Source organism: Larus michahellis, chromosome 4, assembly GCF_964199755.1.
Source record: "Larus michahellis chromosome 4, bLarMic1.1, whole genome shotgun sequence".
In the NCBI taxonomy this organism is placed as follows: Eukaryota; Metazoa; Chordata; class Aves; order Charadriiformes; family Laridae; genus Larus; species Larus michahellis.
Genome location: NC_133899.1, coordinates 16,540,608 through 16,558,191, shown reverse-complemented (window position 1 = coordinate 16,558,191; position 17,584 = coordinate 16,540,608). Strand labels below are relative to the sequence as shown.

At 37.2% G+C, this 17,584-nt stretch overlaps 1 protein-coding gene across 7 annotated transcripts in view; it reads left to right on the top strand.

The window, feature by feature from the left end:
* The window catches only part of SALL1 (spalt like transcription factor 1), a 248,287-nt gene that overhangs the window by 126,033 nt on the left and 104,670 nt on the right, over positions 1–17,584 (top strand). For all 7 annotated transcript variants that reach the window (XM_074583110.1, XM_074583111.1, XM_074583109.1 and 4 more), the window contains 2 exons: positions 6,176–6,453; positions 13,466–13,580. The gene's annotated coding sequence lies outside the window, so the exon portion shown is untranslated. The remainder of the gene's footprint in view (positions 1–6,175; positions 6,454–13,465; positions 13,581–17,584) is intronic.

Genomic DNA, 17,584 nt, shown 5'->3' with positions numbered 1-17,584 from the left:
AATAATACAGATGGAGTCAGGGAGGATGTATTTTAAAACTTTAGGAAAGTCTTAAATTTTGAAACATTAAAATTTGCTTTTTATATGAACTCCTATAACAACAGTGCCCCTACCTTTCTTGTCTACTAATTCTGCCAAAAATGATGTGTTTATTTGGAAACAGTAAAGTATGTTTGACGTTTTTAAGACACAGCTACGGGGAAATTTTGCAAAGTGAAGGGGGTGAAAAGGAATTTTTATCCTGCTAAAGTAGCAACACAATCACAAGGTATCTGAGTTTTATAAATCTCCTGGATTGAGATAACATATACCGCTCAATTTTTGGTTTTCTCATTGAATCAAAAAGTTAGAACTCTAGAATACACCAAAGCATTTCAGTAATACAATGATTGTTCAGTGTTGAGTCCAGCTTGAATTGCTCATATGGAAAGTTTTAGCTGAAACCATCATAATTAATTAGAGATGGTTTAACTAGTTCAGAAAAACATAATTGTAGGGCTTCCCCTTACCCTGGGTAGATGCCTGCATGATCTGCTCTCCAAAAATGAAGTAATCCTATCGGTGCCAACCATATTCTGCTCTCAACTCTCAAGATCAAGTAGGCTCACGCTGTAAGGCACCTCAGTCTGGATTGCTGCATACTTCAGGGGTTTTACAGTGGTGATTTGTTTCAGCCTGTTATCAACCTTTGGATCCATATTTAGACTTTCTCAAAGTCTGGGGTGTTGAACTGGGACAAATTGTCTTCAGTCAGTATTCAAAGGCAGCATGAGATAGGAAATGCAAATAGCAAAAACCAACAGCAACACTAAAATGGAGAAGTGAAGATGGTATGGAAATAAAATAGGACTTATGGGTGGCATTTTTTTCCTCCCAACAAGCTCTAACAGAAAACAGCTTAATGCAGGAAGGTAGTGGCAGGCCACTAACCTTTCACTGGAAAAGACTAGACCCTGGGTCTCCCCTATTTCAAATACAGATGAGCACAGGATTTTACAACAAATCATTGGTTGTAGTTTCAGCTGGTAAAATAAAATTTAGAGGTACGTTGATTCCTCAAGCCATTTATCTGATGAGTTTTTTCCAAGCTCACTGCAGAAACTGGGATCAATGATTCTACTTGGGCTCAATGGGTATACCTCTCTTTCCAACTTTTTGTACCAGACTTCTTAATTAAAAATCCATTATTATTGTCAGGTTAATATCAGCAATAGTATATGTCTGCCACTCTTTATTAATACAATTAGTAAAAAGCTTAATTGTGGGAGTCTTTACAAAATGTAAAGCTTAAGATTAAAAGCTTGACAAGTTATATGCAGGAAATTTTTGTTCTGACTGTAACATTCTGAATTTGTGTTTCGCTGGTATTCACCAAGCACAGCATAAACTGACAACGCTGGTTTAAAACATAAGTATTCCTAACCAAGTCTGCACCTTTATGGTTAGATTGTGTTAGATTGTCATGTGACGTTGCTTGTGTCCCTTGATTAAAGGAATTATATAATTACCTCTATTTGAAAGTTCTCTCTGCTAAATGTCAATTTTTACTTTTACAGTTCTCAATTTGTACATTGTGGACTGATTCATGTAATGTGTTTAATAAAACACTAGAAATATAACAATTTATATCACCAACAAACATTATACAAAATTCTTTGTTTACAAGTATTTGCCATTAGTAATTAGAAATCATTGGCAATTCAAGGATTACATTTCATGTATTTCTAGAAAACATTTGAGAATTTTCAAAATGATTGTAAGACATTTCAGAAAACGAAAAAGTGGGGTTCACTGAATAATATATTATTCTGCATTTGGTCAACTATTTGTCAGTTTTATATATCCATTTAGACCTTTAGGTATAAGTTATGTTCCCAGGGGTTTTTTTCTTGCTAGTTGCAAGTGCTATGTTTGTAGGAGTATGCAAGTAATCATTAAAAATCGGAGGCAACAAGTCAAAGCCTACACTACGCTGAAATAACAGCCAAGTAGGTGAAGTTTCAAATCCAAGTGCCTGAGATGATTAAGAAATTTTAACGTCCTCATTTGAATGGAATAATATGAAATGTCTTAGTGTGGCATACATACTGTGATCATAAAATAATTTCTAAAAATAAAAATAAATGTAAACAGATGCATATTATCCTTTTTGCCAATTGCAGATATTTGAAAAGCTAAAGGCTATTCAAATTGTGCTGTGAATAGACTATTCTCCAGTGTAGGAAGAAGTAGTTCTTCCCAGGATTCAAATACAATATTTTTCATCTTCACTGTGAAGAGCTTTTTCCTCTTCTTTTCTTTATAGGAATAAAAGGCCTTTCTGTTCTTTCAGTTGAGCGACCTCTGCCTTTTAGGGGGAAATGGAGTTTCTGCTCCACTCACCCATCACCACCACCCACCAATTCTGCAGTTTTGCTGCCTGATCTAGGTGAACAATTGTTACAGGGGATGGGAAGAAAGAAAAGTATACGAGCACACATACATACTTTTTCCACAAAAGAAGGCAGGAAGATTGGTGACAGTAAGAAAAAGAACTTAAAACATCTCTCAGGTAGAAATGGGGATATTTTGTAGTATAACTACGTGATCAGGAATGAATTTGAAAGTTCACTTTTAAATGGCTTAGGCAGCTTTGCAGTTACATGCCAAATGGATACACTTTATGCATTCAAATATGCAATGTACAATCTGCAGTATCCTTCACAGTCCATTTAGGTGATTTTGTCACACTGCAGTTAATTGGAATGCCACTAAACTGTCTCAGCAACTCTGGGCACAGAGTTTTTCGTTGTTTTTTTTAGTTATATTTTCAAATAGCATGCATTAGTTGTGCCTTCAAGCTTTTCTGGACAGACTTTGATGGGTTTGAATTTTGTAATTGGACACTTGAGGATGTAGGGTGTAGAAACTATGTAGTTGAAAGGCCGGTGAAGAGGAGTTCTTAAGCACAAGTTCACCCTGGGCAAAATCTAGTCCAGCTGATTGGGATTCATTGGCAGTTGTAGACTTTAATGGCATATGTGAAATACAGGACAAGTGTCCACACTGCTGAGACCATCAGCATGGTATACTTGGATTGTTCACGGTAATAGATGTGGATAAACAGACTTTGAAGGGACCGAGGTTTAACCATACTTACATAAACAAGTATTCCCTCACATCTAAGAAATTCTTTAATGTTAATTTGTAGGTACATCCTCTCTGTCATTTACTCTATGGATTTCACTCATTGTCATTATGAATTCTGAAGTATTGTATATGTTCTGTTTTGGGTATTTTCAAATACATCTGCCTACACTAAGTTTTTAAAAAGTTTTAAGATGCATATGCACCGTTTAAAAATATACAAACATATTACAATTATCCTTTTAAAAAATTGGCTATTGAATTACTTTAGGCAGTGATGTACTTATGTTCCTGTAATCTGTGTGTTTTCGTTAAATTGAATGAAATTACTTTCATTTTGTAAAGTAATACGTAAATTAAAAGGAAAGCCTTTGTAGGCTACTGTTTTTATGATGTCCTAACCTTAAGTAGAAAGAAAGCTGAGCCAACTAGTTGTTCTTGCTTTTATTAAAGTTCCTGTTGGCAGCACACTGATGGGACACATTAATCTTAGCATTAATACTGAGGAAAAGGGGCTTAGAAGCCTAGGACGAATAAATCATTCCAGAGCCCATTTGGATCTGTTGGCACCTTCACTGTTACATTGTTGCTGGATAAAAAGGCTTCTCTAAGTGTTAAAGGGTTGGATAACACAATTGGCTTATTGCAAAATTGCCCGCAGTAATTTGTGAGTGTTCTGATTGGGGGTAGGAAGCAATGGGGCAGGATGGTTTGAGCACCTGTAGTAGTTCAGAAAATTAACAGCCTCTTGAACACGCGTGGCAAGCCTGTGAGTTGGCACTCATAAAAGATAGCCATTTTCTTCTGTCCCACAATACCCTGCGTAGCTTTTGTCACTGAGACCAGCTAGTGGTGCTTCCAGTCTGGCTCTGTTGACACTACAGAGGACGCAGAGTAGTTGAAATGCTTCCTATTTATGTTGCATAGGTCTCTCTCCAATCGCTTCATTAAAATCTTTGGAGGCTGGGGGATGAGCCATGTATTTTTTCAATTCAAATGTGGGTTATCCATTTATCTTTCCCTTGAAGATTATCTCTGAATATGCTGAAAGATAAAATCATCAGTCTCCAGGGGTAACTTCTTGCTTCAGTTCCTTCATAGCCTGCTGTTTTCTGGGCAGCTTTGGAATTTTTTGAGTGTCTGCAACATGCTGATCCATTTGTGGCAGCGTGCTTCACTGCTCTGTTTCACCAAACTGCTGTACTCTCAAGATCTTCCTCCATAACACAGTCTCAGAAATAGTTTTTGGTTAACAGCCTCCTTGGCCCTTTTCGAATTCAATTCAGATGCGGTTGTGTGCATGTTCAGTGTAGGAATGCACCATGGTAACTGTGTGGTTACCATGGTGGCTAAACTGAAGGAGCAGAGGCAAAGACAGGGAAGGAGCTGTGGAAGGCAGTGTTATGGAACTCAGAGGTTTACAGCCTTTTCACCACCCATCTCCTGCCCCCAGTAGACCAATGTCTGATGAGATTTCTTTTCACTGGCCCCAGGTGGGCTTGCCTGTCCTCTGAAGTATTCTATGCACTTAAAAATTAATGGGGTGGGATTGCTTTCTGGGTGGGTTTTTCCTGATTCCAACAGCTTTAATTGCTGTTACACGAAACAGTGGCTGCAGACATTAGAGGAAGATTGTCATACAGTAGTAGCTAAACATTTTCAGTGGCAGTCAGTGAGCAATTATACGCTACAATTTACACTATCTTCTCTAGTCTGTTCTTTGACTGAAGAAGCACCTATTATTAGCCAGGCAATAATCAAATACTTAAAATAGGCATATAAAAGATGATTTGGAGAATAATGCATGCTACCATCTAATAAGCATTTCACTCCCTCATGAGATGCATTGAAGTGTAGAAATTCAAGCCATATCACTGTATTTTTAACTGACAAAATTGCTGTTGAGACAGCTATATTTTCTTAATGTATTTTATTCATAAAACAATCTAGTTTTATAAACACAGATCATCTTTAATGTAATGGATGTAATTTGCGGCAGTTATTTTGGATAACTTTTAGTTGTTAGATGGCACAAATCAAAGTTAAGAGAATATTGAAACACAAGGAAAATGAAAAACAATGTGAAATGTCTCAATACATTTTATTTTCAATGAAATAATAGAATATCACTTTACCAGTTCTAACATAAATGGGATAATTTGAAAGCTATCAACCTGTATATGTGCCGTAACAGATAGAAACATACTTTTTCAAGTCAGCCAGTTGCCAGTAGACGTGGGAAGGAAACACTGTTTTTCATATATTTGTGATCCGTGTAAAGCTGTTGGTTAGCAACAGTTTACAATCTAAAAACGCAAGCAATGAGCAGTATTTGGTAATGCAACACCAACAATAGAAGGGCGAGAACAAGAGTCACTGGGTTGTGTTTGCTCACTTCAGAGTGTGAATTTTCCAAGAAAGTACTAACAAATTAGCTCATTTCTTAAGCAGGGGAACAAATCCCAATGTTTGTCTCTTGATACAGCACCTTATTTTCTTTCTACCTTCCTTCTTCTCCCACTGTCTCTTCCTCAGAGCTGCGCTTAAGTACAGTGGCTTGTGCAGTGACCGAATGCTTGGCTTAATTTGTACAGAACAGATTATGAATAAAACAATATATCTAGTTCTCTTCAAATGCTTCCAAATTGAGTATATATTAAAATTACTATTTTTAGAACAACAGTTGAAAAGAAATCAATAACCCCTTCCCACCCACCTGTTAGCTTACACTCTTAGAGCATACCTTCACCAGATGCTGAATTTAAACTTCACTTCCTAGTGTTTTTATAGTCCTGTTATATATTTGGGCTTCTGAATCGAGTATTGCAATAAATAAATTACAGAAATAAGTAACGTAGTGATTGATATAAAAAGAAAGCTTCTATTAGGTAGAGCACTTGAGCACTTACTGTGTGTTTACTATTTGGTACTTGGAGATCATGAAAACTGGTTGTGGGCAGTGGATAATCTTTGTCATTTTGTACTACAGCATATGCTAATCACCTGCCCTTTTTTTTCTTGACATGTAAGCTGTGATTCTCCATTTCAGGAAACCCTACAAGGATGTTTGGCTGCAGAGAAGTAAGACTGCAAGCTAGGACATCCGCTTTGAAAACACCCCAGAAGCAGACCCACTTCATGAAGCCTGAATCTGTACTGCTGTCCCCAGGAAGGTCTGGAGCTTCTGAATTTGAAAAAGCAGTAAAAAAGCAGAAGTCCATACTAGGAAAAAAGCTGTTCTGTATAGCATGATAACCCTGTCAGGAAACAGAAGAGAAAGTCCTGCCTGATCTAAAGCTGTGGAAAACCTTGAACTCACAAGAAAAGGTAGGCTCAAACTATACAAGAGAGAAGTGGCTCAAAACTTTTGAGGTTAATAAAAAGAATCTGTAATTCTTTAGTGATTTGCAGGTAAATGTTATTATAATAAAAAATCTCTTTCTGAATTCCTCACTTTTCTTCTGCATTTTCATGATGGGTTCCTCCCACTGTGCTAGGGAATATGCATGCATGCAGTGGTCTCAGCACATTGTTTGTCATGTCAGACAAGGTATATGAGCCTGGGTCTCTGTGGAAGGGCCAAGGCTTAATATAGGGATCTTGTATCTTAGAAGTATGTGATATCTGGTGCTCAGTTCCACTTGGTACCAATTGGAAAAGCAGAAGACTGGCCTAGTTTGTAATACTAATTATTATTAAATTGCATAGTGGGCCTGAGTCTAATTTTATCCTGCTTTTATAGAGCCATTAATGGACTTGTTCCAAATTTTTCACTGGCATAACAGCGAGTAGAAGTAGGCCCAATAACTGTCATGTAAAAAGAAATCATTCCATCTTGTAAACCATAATGCAGGTTACATGGTAGTTAAGTGTGGGCCAAATAAATTCATCTTTCAGATGATGTGTTAAATGGCAACCTTGGATACTTGCAGTCAATTAAAATTTCCTGGCACATTTTCACAGGACAAGGGACATTTGTTGCTAATCGTGTCCAAAAGAAATTCTAGCTAGTATAATTGTATTTTACATAGCTAAAATTGCCTTTGTGCTTATACTTAGATAGTTATTCCTCACTCTATCTTTTAGAAAACAGAAACAACTATGTAGTGATTTTGGTGCAGATGACAGCTATGTTATCACCCAGAAGCAGCATGCAGTAGAGTTTTTCTTACCCTGTATCATTGAACTGCAAAGTGTCTTGAAAATCTAGAATTGCAGAAAAAAAGGGTCAAGACTGCTGTGTTAATACTTAGGGACAGATCCTCAGCTAATATAAATTACCAGAGGTAGGTTGAGACATCGTCTTAATTGATCTGTCTCTCATCTCTTAAAATAATGTACATTTTAGTTGGTCATGCCCATTTGGTTTTATTACTCCTACCTATTTATATGAAATATTTTATGACACTTTGGTCTTAAATAAGAAAACAGGGTACAGCCTATTACATTTTTTTCTGCTTCTCCTTTTGTTAGTCCTGAATTTGTCCTAAAATAACTCTGAAACACTTCAGATTAGCTACCATAACAATAAATATTCTTTGAAAACACCTGTTTTTCTGCCTGTCTCCTTGGGCAATCAAATCTGCATTTAAGACCACCTCATTTAACACTTAGCTGTTGCCACATCCAAGATGATTATGTGGATTTTGCCAGCCATCTGGAAGGTGGGGTAGTACAACCACGCTAAGGAATTCATGCAGGATTAAAAATGTCTCCAAAGAAGATGTCCCATATAGACCTATAACCTATATGTGGAGTGATGTGTTCCTTGCATGGCCCATGGGAAAGCCTACCAAAACTGTGGATATGAGAGACTAGTTGAGGAGAGGGATTGAGGGAAACCACAATAGTCAACCCTAACAGCTACAGAGGGGCTGCAGTAAGTATGATACTGTTATGTATTACTTTTACATTATCTATAGTCTGTACAACTTTACACTTTCTACCTTTCAAAATAGTGTGTGCAGGCAGGGAGCAGTGGCATTTTCGGTTTAGAGCAGCTGAACAGTTTTATGAGAATATGTTGGGATTACTAGGCAAAATATTTCAGCAAACTCCAGATGGATCCATGGGCAGAAGTCTTAATTGCATTCTAATAAACAAAAAAACCAGAAACTAATTTTGCTGGTAGTAAAGTCTGGTGGTAGTTTTAGAACATTGTGAGCATGTTTGTATACACTGAAAAAAGCCAAAGTGCATGTGAAGCAATACCTGCGCATTTAAGTTCAATATATCAGGATACAAGAGTGCTGTGACCAAGCTAGAAAATGGAATGCAAGCACAAATAGTGGTTTCAGCTTACCAGCTACAGGTCTCCTAACCTGAAATACTATATTTTTTGGTTTTCAGTTCCACAGTACTATATACTTGGCGTCTCCAGTTCAAGTCCATAACAAATTACTTGCATGCTGTGCTGAGATTCAAAAAAAAAAAAAAAAAATAAAAAAAATTTAGAAACAGCTGTTGTTGGCTCTGTAGTCTGGCTTCAACTGATTCCTAAACTCAGCCAACAAACACAGTCCTCCTCCACTTGTAGAGCTTCTGGTTTGTCTTGGCCTATACAGCCCTTTATCCTCTGCAAATTTCACTGGAAACATCATGCAAATGATGTTTGATTTTTACCAACTCATCTTAAGGAAGAGGACCCCTGTTTTAGCTTCTTTTCCTTCTCTGCAGTGAGAAAAGGTGGGAAGGAGAAATTTTATGTGAGGAACCAACTTGTGTACAGGTCTAGTCTTAAGACTCCTAAGAAGTCTTCGACAAGTGTGAGCCTGGGCTTTCCATATGGTCTTCAGTGAGGTATTTGCCAGGATAACCACTGACTGTAATAAGTGTAATAGGGTCTTCCTATATTTTCCATCTGTATTTTCCATGCAGGTTGCCCAGCACTCTTACCCTCTCCAGAGTGAGAGGACTATGAAAACCTCCTCTTCAAATTCAGTGCATTGTCGTACAGGAGTAGGAGTCAGTGTACATCTATGTAGGAAAAAAGTAGGGAGCTATGGTGCTTACTTTTTCATGACTACCACCCTTGTTGATTAAATATGCTTATGTGTGATCAAATATTCTTTCACCCTTTTGGAAATTTGATTCAAATTCTCTAATTTGTGGCCTTGACACCAAGGAATAAAGGAAATGAATGAAAGCAGAAAAATAAACAGAGAAAGGTTAAAAGGCCAAAAAGACAGGAAGGATTCATGCAGTAACACAAGTGTCTCTAACATCAAGATTAACAATGAGACTTGCCCTCCTACACACTCCACAGTCATCTGCTCAATTTCCACCCAATTTCTGTCTGGAGTCATAACTGTGTGAAGTAGAACGCAGCAGTTTTGCATGTTTGGCTGATGGCTCCTCTCTTTGCCAGCCTTCTTTTCATCCTGCACCCTTTTCCAACAGATTTAAATTGGCTGCGTGACTTTGGGTTACAGCCCTCTCCCTGTATTCAACTGATCCGTAAGCATCTACTTTCATTTGCTCTCCACGGCATCCTCATTTTCTCATTATTCTAACTTTTGCTGCTTGCTCATGCTGAGGTTCTGAATATGCTGGATTAATTACCCTATCCCTAAATCAGAGAAATCTGCATATCTAGTCAACCTCTTTTTATTTTCTGATATAAAGATGACAGAGCTATTAAAAAGCAATGACCATGAAGAGGAGTAGACTGGAACAGCCATGGGAATTTTTAGTAGGAGCATGAGAAAGGGAAGAGTTGGTGATGAAAGGGGTTGTGGCAACTTACCAGTTTACCTACACAGAGCAACGTAAGAAAATGCTTCGAATCTCTTCAATGATAAAATAAGGATGTTACCATGGATTGTATTTTCTAAAATGTGAGATAATAGCACAATACCAGAACATTCAAAAATTTACTGTTAATTATTAATAGAAACGAATAAATACACAGTGAGTTCTAATTGCCAGCTCTATTCTGAATTCATCTTTGTTTAGGTTTTGGAGGGTCTGACTCAGAAACAAAATCATCCTGTTAGTAATTCATGCTATTTTTAATGACTCAAACTGAGCTGCTTCAAAAAGTTGTTTTAAAAATCACTTTGATTTCAGATATCTTTGAGTAGATGTGTATCTCAGATATCTGAGCTCTGTGGGAAATATGTATGTTCTAACTTACTCAATGTTTTGAAAAAGACAACTTGAAACTTAAGAGATGTTTAGATATTGCAACAGTGGCAACCAAAGACACTTCTGGAGCCAGGTAGTCAAAAGTACTCTCTTAGTTCACAGCCTGGGCTTAAAATGAAAAATTTTCAATTTTCAATTATTGAAGAAAAAAAAGCCATTTGCTTTTTGTTCATCTACTATGGGAAAATTTTTAACAAAAAAATAAATCAATTGGTAACCGGTATGCATTTTCAGATAAAATGAATTTCTGTTTAGACATCTTGGGGAAAGGTGAAATGCTCCTATAAAAGTACTTCGGTCACTGAAGTTGTCTTTTTATGAAATTTTTAAAACCAGACTAATTCAGCATCTTGGATTCATTTAGACTTGTTGGAGTCTTTATTTATTTTTCAGGCTGGAGAAAGAATCAGATACTTAATTCTGTGAATATACCCCTACCATAAGTATGGGATGGGACCTTGTCATGGGGCAGGGTAGGCTCAGGCAATCAAGCGAAAACCTCGTAAACCATCTGCTTAAACAGGCTGATTCAGTGCCACTGCTTTTTCTGGTTTAAGAGGGTATAATGTCAGGAATTGTAGGACAGAAAAGAAATGTGGGAGAGAAGCGTGTGATTTTGGGGCTTGGGCAATCCAATCCATGGAGAGAAAGACATCTAGCAGTGGTTTGTTCCTTTCATAAACAAGTTATTTGCTCTTCTTGTATCATTGCTTATTCATTTGTATTATTAACAAGCTTTTTTAAACTATTAAAGCCTTGCCACTCATCTTCAAAACTGCCTCTAGGCATCTTTGATTTGTATGGTTAGCATTTACTCCCTGAGGTCTTAGCGACCTTGGCAGTGTTAGAAATCATATTTTCACATGCATGAATTGCCCTTGACTAATTTCTCCAGTACAGTTTGAAGATAAATAACCTTTCTTTGGCAGTTGCATTTTTTACTTTTGGCTTGTTTATTTTTAAGACACATTGTATGAATGTGTGTATAGCTATATGGAATACTACAAAGAAAATGTGTATCAAAGTTTGGTGAAGAATGTGCATTATTGTTTTCCTTGAATATGTTAATGCTAGATGGAAGGATTTCTTTTTTTATCTTTTCTTTTTTATCTTTTGTGAGTCCTTTTTTTCAAATTTCCCTTTCAGAATCGTACAGTTCATAGTGACCTTTGATGTTATTCTCCTCCATAGTAGTTATGCGTTTCTAGGAACGGAGTGAAATTAATTTTCTCATTATGCCATGGGACAGGTATTCCGTAATAGCCCTCCCTATTTAGGTTTTTGCTAAATTTGACTTCCAGCATGCCAGTGCCACTGAAAATAATACCAGCCACATTTTAAGTCGGAACATCAGACAACAGCTCAGGAAAGAAATACAAGAACATAACAGAACTCCAGTGGCTTCCAGAGTGGAAGCATGGAATATGAGCACTACACAATGTCAGGGACAGGAGACAGAGCAGTTCCCACGTTTGTCATAGACATAGGATGTGACCTGCCAAGCTGTGCAGCTTGGCATCAACAGTGAAGATGATAAGGGTTGGAAAGCAAGATTTCTCAGTTGAAATTCAAACTCCATAGTTGAGCTACTATAGCCTAGTGTGTTAAGGGAAAGCACTGTATTAGAGAACGTTAACTGCCGTGGGGCTGAACATGGTTAGAAAAGTGAAGTAATTTTGAGAAGTTTAACAGTTCTAGTAGAAAGCAGATAACTGTTTTTAATTTACCTGGCCAAGGTAAACCTTACATCACTGCAAATAAATAGAGGATGGTAAGGTGAATCCAACAGCAAATAATTATTATGGAGTAATTCAGCTTTTTGAATCCATAGCTATTAACAGCTTGTTAGAAATGTACTGAATAATTTGCCTGGAGTCTCTGTTACAATGTATTCAATCATCTGTTTGTAGAAACAGTGAATACTTCCTTAGTGATGCAACTGGAAAATGCGTGTGTGAATGTACTACAAGGTAGTCTGTCACAGTTCATATAGCATTAGCTGAGGCACAACTCTGTGATGTGTTTTCTACATGTAATCCTTGGCTAGGAATAGGATCTTTCCTTCTCACCTGGAGGGTATTTTCAGTTCCTTTTACAATGTTCTCGCCAGACATTTTCCTGACTTTGGCCAAAATTTTATTGACAGCAGTATGCGTTTCATTGTCTAATTCTTGAACTGTGTTTGAGATGGGAACAGTACCTTCATTTCCTGACACCATTTTGAGAAAATCTGACAGCAGTCCCAGCACTGCCTCACCAGCTATGACAGGGCTATGGCCGGGGACTGGAAAAGGATGCACCTTTCAGACCTATCTCCAGTGGTTCTCCGTGTGCTGAGCTTCACCCTCAGGAGCAGCACTCAGGAGTATATAGGCCTCAGTGACTTAGCTATCTGAAAGACAAAGTCATCATAACCCTCTCGCAGTGTGTTGAACTAGCACCTGTGTAACACTGGAATTCCTCAAAGAGGTACAGAAGCAATACTTAATATTAATGATCTGAGTATTTCAAGCAGAAAAAGATCCTTTGCAATGTGAGCCCTTAAAGAGTTTGCTACTGTTTAGTTTTCATAAGGAGAATCCTCTTTTCCCTTTTTTCACATTGTAGAGTTTTTATGAAACATTGCTACCTTTTTTTCCCAGATGATATCCTGTGGACTTTCTCCTGGATTCCTATCAGTCACTAACTATCATTTCCTCTGACATTACCTTTCAGATCTTTTACTTTGTAAAAAGTCTTTTTTGTGACAATCTAATGTAAAGAGTAATCTAACAATGAGAGCCTGGAGGCAAAAGTCTCCTCCTGTTAATACGTTTGTTACAGAAATACAACTTTCTATGAAGATTGAAGCCCTAGTTTATGGGATTGGAATCTGGCTGGGCTTCAGCCTAAAGAGAGAAGTCTTCCGACTAAGAAAAACTGTTCTACTATGGTTTTCATTGTTAGTGCTGTATACTAAGTACTCAAAGGTTATGTGCTCCTTATAGAGCCCAGCTCTAGCTACCATATTATAAACTATGGTGTTTGTTATTTAAGTTGAAGACTGATGAAAACCCTTGAGAGCTTTTTGTATTAACTGTCTGAAGTACTGCCAGCATGGCATATGCTTTGTTTCTTGTAGAAAAGGCATAGGGTAATAGACAGTTGGCAGTGGTTGGTTTTCTAATTACTTGGCATGCTCCTTGTTTCACAGGCTCACTGGCAGTTTCGGAGAAACAAGAGGATAAACGTAAAACTGATCTTCCATCCATACAATGGCACCTTAGAGGGTCTGAGAGAAAGTTCCAGTCAAATCCACATGCATTCAGGTAAGGATCTTATATAACTTTTCACTATAAAACCCTGATAGAATGAATGTTTTAGAGTAAGAAGCTTTGATCACTGTGCTTTACTGAGCAAAATATTTGTAAAACTTCAAGTTTTAAGGATCAGGTCAGAGTCAGAGCAGAAATGACTGCATCTCTATCTGAAAAAACTTGCAATCATTGCAGGAAGACAAAGCCTGAGGGAGGAGGAGCAGTAAATATTTTCAGAGACATAAAGAATTAGATCACTTTAAATAGGTTGCCTCATCAATGTTTTGATTCAAGCTGATGTTCTATGCCCTTCTCCTCCATTTTGTTGTTATGGCAGGCTAATAATTTATTATGCTATTGTCAAAGCAGACAAGGTGGCTTTTTCTTATCCAGAAATTATGTGCTGCCAAACCTAAACCAGAATCTGGATTTTAAAAAAACAAACAAGCTATCATGACTTAAGGAGTACAGTTTCATCAGATTAATTTTGTTAGTTTCATCTCTCCACCTTGGAAGTGATGCTAGTATAAATTTAGATGCCAATTTTTGGAAGTGGCCTGGGAGTGTTCAAAAAGAATAATTTATGCTTAGTGATTCTGACTTTGCTATAGTCAACACAGAAAAGGGGTATATAAGAGGGCTGTGAAAGCAAATCAGAATGGAGGCCTGAACTAGATGATCTAAAACACTGTCTGTAGGAGGTACTAATGTCACAAGGTTAAACTTAACCTTTGCCTGACATTCAGAGGTGCTGTAGAAATTCAGATCCTCTCACACAGACCCAACACTGACAACACTGAGCACTTTGCAGAACTGAGTACAAGCTTAGTTGGGCTTCCACAGGTGAGACCACCTGAGAATGTCTAGTGAGTAAAATACAAGTTTCTGCCTAATAATGGCGAGGAAGCATATGCAGGAATTTTGCAAACACACATATTTATGATAGTAGAGACAGAGGTCAGGGTATGTGCTAGCTTTGATTATATCGAACACTTGTGTTATAGTGAGTTCAGTAGTTTTATACATGGAATGATACTATTACTCATTCCTATGCTCTCCATCTGAGCATTCTTAACATATATGTCCTCCTAGCCCACATAAGCAGACAGAAGGATTGTCAAATTCCTGTACAGGTGGGAAATTAAGTCATTTGCCTAGAGCTACAAAGGAAGTCATAAGATTCAAGAGGCTTCTTATCTCCTGTTCCATGCTCTCAATCACAGGACTGTCTTTCCTCCCTAATTTTTTGTAGTTGTCCACAGTGATCCACAAAAACAATGCACTTGATTTCTCAGTGAAGTAGATTTCATAGATATAGAATAAAGGGCACATTAAAAATCTTTCTACAGCTACACCTAATTACCCAGGCTCTTGAATATGCATTGCAGAAGTTTTGTCTACCTGTGAATTCATCATTCTCACTGCTCAGCTTTAATTACTTAACTTTTTCTTCTTTGATTAATTTGTATTGCTGTACCATTGATGTACTCATCGTTCTACTTAAAATAATTGAATAATGAAAACTTAACATTCTTTGCATGTGGTGTCTATAAATTTACACCTAATAAACCTTGAATGTAAGGTTCCAAGCCACCTAAAGAAGAGCAACTCTCACTATTCTGTTGTAGTGTTTATCACAGTAAAATAGTGTTTTTTTCACTGGGCTATGTGTTCTGAGCAAGATGCACAAGCACATAAAGCTGGAGAGCCCGGGGCTGTATTTGATCATAAGCTTCACGCAGTTTGACTGGGTCAATGAGTTTTTCCAGACAATTTAGACAATTTTCTCTCTGCAGACAAAATCTCTGGATTTCTCCTTAGTGTTTATCAAGGTAAGCTTTACAAAGTATTTCAGAAGTCTCTCTTTTTCTTTTTTTTGGTTTTTTTTTGTTTTTTGTTTTAATTTTAAATTTGTACGCGCCTCCTTCTGCTGCGAAATAAAGATACTGATACTGATTTACCCTTCTACAGATTTGTCTTAATGTGTTAGATCAGCGTGGTCACTACCACTGTATCTTGTGTTAAAGCAAAGTAGGATTAGCTGTCCGGAAGTATATCTGGACTGTCAAGGGCTCACATGTCATCTCTGCTATAAGTATCTCCACACAGAGAGTGGGAATGCAGGATATGCAGAAGAATGGATGCCAGCACTATCTGCAAACAGCACAGCAAGTGTTTTTCCAGTTGATGGAGACAAGGTGGTGCAATTAAGCCTAGCAGCATGACACAGCACTGTTGGAATGGCTATCACTTCTTAAACTCTTCCAAAAGTTCACCATCACAGTTCTTGATTAACCCCCCTTTCTGCTGCTAAAGTATAGTTGGAATTTAGAACTTTCTAATATTACACTCTTCCATGTTTCTCTGTTTCAGTACTATTTTTTTGAAGTACGTAAATCTGGCCAGAGTATTTGTTGAGGGACTTGGCATTTTGGTACGGAACTATTAAATGTAATGAGGTTTGAAGCACAGTTTGGAAGGCAAACCTATTTGCAGGCCTGATTTGTACAGTGCATCAATTATTTGTGCATCTGAAGTGAAACAGTACTATGTGTAGAGGTTTTGTGGGGCATGGGGCTATATTATACTATATTGTCCCTTCTTATTGGAATAGTAATTTTTTAGTTCTGACATTTAGGTTGCAAAGTTCCTGAGCTGAAGCACAAGTAAGGCTTTGTTGTGACATTACTGTATTTAGTTAGCAACATCACAGTGAAACTGAAAAAAAAACAGTAGTAGTTCAACATAGGGGTTCATTTTTTGGTATTGGAGCAATCTACCTAATCTTAGAGTGACTGGCTATATGGTTCATATGACAAAAAGGGAAGTTGTTAGATTCTTTATGGTATCCATGAAAACTGATAGTGGATTGCTAGAGGCTAAACTTCTATTCTTAATTTTGTCAGTATTATTTTGTGTAGAAAATTAGAGCAATTACTTAAGGCATAGTAGAGATCACTGAAAATAATAAATAGAATATTTTAATATCTTAATATGTTTGCTGTTTGTACGAAGCAAGGTGAAAAAAAGCAACAAATAAACCTGTAGAACTTGTATCAGTAGTGCTTAGTTTTACATCCCATTTAGCACAAAGATAAAGCAAATCAGCCCATAACAGAAATAACCAAAAAGAAAATGAATGGACCTAGGGAAATGGAATAACAGAAACACTAAATGTGGTATAAATAAGAATTTTACTAGTTTTATAGGAGGGTCTTAGACACAGGCCTTTCCCAAGGTAGTACTAGGCTATTAGGTATGTTTCCCATTAGTATGCGATACCCATAGCTGAGACACAAGTGTTGGAAAGCTGGATAACGGTGATGCTGTTGACGTCTATTGTGCATTGTAAATAATACATAATAAGGTAATTTTTCTTTTTCATTTTTATCACCCATCTTTGTGGTCAAACTCTTCCCTTGAAGATCCCTTGAAAAGGAAAAAAAATGTGTATTCTCTTCTCTTGAGTCATTTGGCTGCATTAAGATTTAACAAAAAGCAAAAAAAATGATACAAAAATGATGTAGTCTTATCAGAGTGAAAGACTGTAACAGGGATTTTACTGCATGCCATACAGAACCTAAAGTAGGTTTCCATGTTGCAACCCAACAATTAGAGCATATCCAGCTCAATGAGTCTTACAGTATACATCCACACTATCTGGAAGGAGCTATTATTTGTGAAGCAAATTCATGTGTGAATAGACACATTGGCAAAAGTGTGCTGAGAAATGCCATCAATGGTCTGTTGAAGGTTTTAAAGGATTGACAAAGAGTTTCAAATAATGTAAGTAGGTAATAAATGACTTCAAGGTGCAAAAGGTAAGACAACCATTTCAACAGTCACACAGAATAATAAAAATATCTCAGTACCTATATTTGAGAAATATGGGTCAAATATGTTTGTCAGATATTATTGGAGTAGATCAGAAGTCTCGTGATCAAGTGGTGGTGTATTTCATGATCAGTAGTGAATTTGTTTCCATGGTGTTAGATACAGTGGTATGTCTCAAGCAC